The 2586-nt window shown below is 36.6% G+C and overlaps 1 protein-coding gene across 5 annotated transcripts in view; it reads right to left on the bottom strand.

Moving 5' to 3' along the window:
* Positions 1 to 2586, bottom strand: part of RABGAP1L (RAB GTPase activating protein 1 like) — an 812491-nt gene that overhangs the window by 142442 nt on the left and 667463 nt on the right. The gene's annotated exons all lie outside the window — the stretch shown is intronic.

The raw sequence follows: 2586 nt of genomic DNA, 5'->3' as shown, positions 1-2586 counted from the left end.
GAATGGGAAGATGACTGGTCCTTTAAGAACAGTGGTCAGTTCATGTAAGGAAAATAAGAAATGCATGCCATGCCTTAATGGATGCTTTGAAAAAGTCTATCAAGCCGATCACGTAACTATTGAGTTGGTGATGCAGCTACTGCTTGCAAAGCTTACTACTTGAAAAAGTAGCAGCCACTGGAAAGAAAGATATCCACACATAGAAAAGACAAAAAAGAACTAATACGTTCCTCTGGGTATTCTCCCCCTTATATTTTTACTATACTGTATTTTCTTCAGTAAACCTTTTGTAATATGAAAAATAACAAAAATTTTAATAAACAGCTATCAACAATCTTTAGTAAAGTTGTGATATGCATTATAGAGTCAGGCAGAGTGGATAAACAGAGGAAAGTTTAAAAAAATGTTATGAGGGTGAGGGCTTAATTGTCTAAAGCTCCCTTATAAACCTAGATTTTTAAAAACCATGGTGCCTAGAAATCTATAGCTATACAGAAGTTTTAAAATATTACTTTATAATATCACTGAATTGTATACTTAAAAATAAATAAAACAAGTAGGTTGTTACATTTATTTTTAAATGTTATTTTAAAAAATAAAATGTAAAACTGATTAACCTTAAAAATTACATTTCAAAGAGTATAAAGAGGTCTGGAAAAACTTTAGTGGAGTTACTGGGTTATTGTTTACTCAGTTATTGTCATACCACCAAACTACTGCCTAGGGCATTGTCATCTCTCCATGGGGCCATGGCCATACCCTCCAACCGATTGTGCTGTTCCTGCTTTTGCTTCCCCAAATCCACCCACCAGAGTGGATTTATTTTCTCTCTTTTTTCCCCAAACCAATTTATTCGGAGCCAATCCAGACATTGTACCATTCCATAGTTCAATCATATCAAGCACTATTGTACAATTGCTATCAAAATCAGTTTCAGAACATTTTCTTTCTTCTTGAACTCTTTAATAAGTTCCCCCTTACCCGCCAACTCCACCACCACGTCCCCCATTTCCCCCAGGAACACCTTTATTCTAGTTGTCTCCATAGTTTCACCTATACTGGGTTTCAAATACCAAAAAAATTTTAAAAACACATAACAAAGAGTCAAGAAGGCTACCAACAAGGACAAAATACGAGAGCTAAACATAGATATGAAAAAACACAGAAAATATTAAAAATCAGATCAAGCCCAAAGTGTATCAGATGGGAGATCAAGGGCCAAGGTTTTAACCATTCAAGTCAGATCCATCATTTTCATCTACTATAGTCGTCTCTCCAATATTCTCTGTCTGATAACCAGGTTATTCCCATCCCTCAATTATAATTAGAGGGAAATCACCATTTCCTTATTCTTTGTACGGATTCTGCAAAAGTATTTTGGGTTTTCACTGTAATCCATAGCCTTCTGCATGCCAGAATCTCATAGTTTAAGCTCTGATACTACTCCCGCTGTAGGACTTGGCTTATAAGATTTACCATCCTTGGATCACAGATGCTTGTGTGCTTCTTGCATGCGGGCTTAGTTGATATCTCACTTAGCTGGCTGCTTGTTTGCAAACAAGTCTTTAAGACCCGAGATGCTATTTTCTCTGACAGTCAGGCACCATCTATTTTTTTCACCACACTTTGTTACATCTTCTGTGTTTCCTTCATGAGGGTGAGACAGATGATTGTCTTTAAAACATAATTTAGATAATATTGCTCTTTTGTTCCATTATGCCTGTTACCTGTAGCTTTTTGCATAGATAGAAGATTCTAGTGCAAAGAGACACTATAGGACAGAGTAGGATTGCCCCAGAAGATTTCCAAGGCAGTAATCTTCATAGAAGCAGACTGCCTCATCTTTCTCTCTTGAGTGGATGCTAGGTTTGAATCACCCACCTGGCAATCTGCTTTCAAAAATAAGAGTCTTGGACTCCAGGTGATGCAGTTATATTCTGTAATAACTTGAGGTTGCTGTGAGTAGGAACTCACTCTATGGCAATTAAATTTTTAAATATTTTATATTAAAATAAAAATGTATTTTAAAATATACACACAATAAAAATATATAATATATAAAAATACACATATATACATACATGCATACATATATATATAGTCTCATGGGGAGTGCAGGAAGGAGTTCTCACCAATCAGCAGTGGTAACCCCGTTCATATTGAGTTCTCTAGGTCTAAACATTGAGCACTCTGTGCCTGTCTTTTCTTTTTTAATTTTTAAATCATTTTATTGGGGGATCGTACAACTCTTTTGAAAAAAATCATTTTATTGGGGGCTCATACAACTCATCACAATCCATACATACATCAATTGTGTAAAGCACATTTATACATTCATTACCCTCAACATTCTCAAAACATTTGCTCTTCACTTAAGCCTTGGCATCAGCTCCTAATTTTCCCCCGACACTGCACCCTGACTGGCTTGTCTCCTTCCCACAACCCTTCTGGCAAGGGGATGTCCAGTTGCCTCCAGATGGGTCTTGGGTCTCCAATCTGTACCCCCCCTCATTTACAATGATTTTATTTTTTGTTCTTAGATGCCGGATACTTGATGCATTCGACACATCGTGATCACACAGGCTG

The sequence above is a fragment of the Echinops telfairi genome, unplaced genomic scaffold, assembly GCF_000313985.2.
Source record: "Echinops telfairi isolate 266 unplaced genomic scaffold, ASM31398v2 ScPeMD7_7424;HRSCAF=8462, whole genome shotgun sequence".
NCBI lineage: Eukaryota > Metazoa > Chordata > Mammalia > Afrosoricida > Tenrecidae > Echinops > Echinops telfairi.
This window is presented reverse-complemented; position numbering and strand designations above follow the sequence as displayed.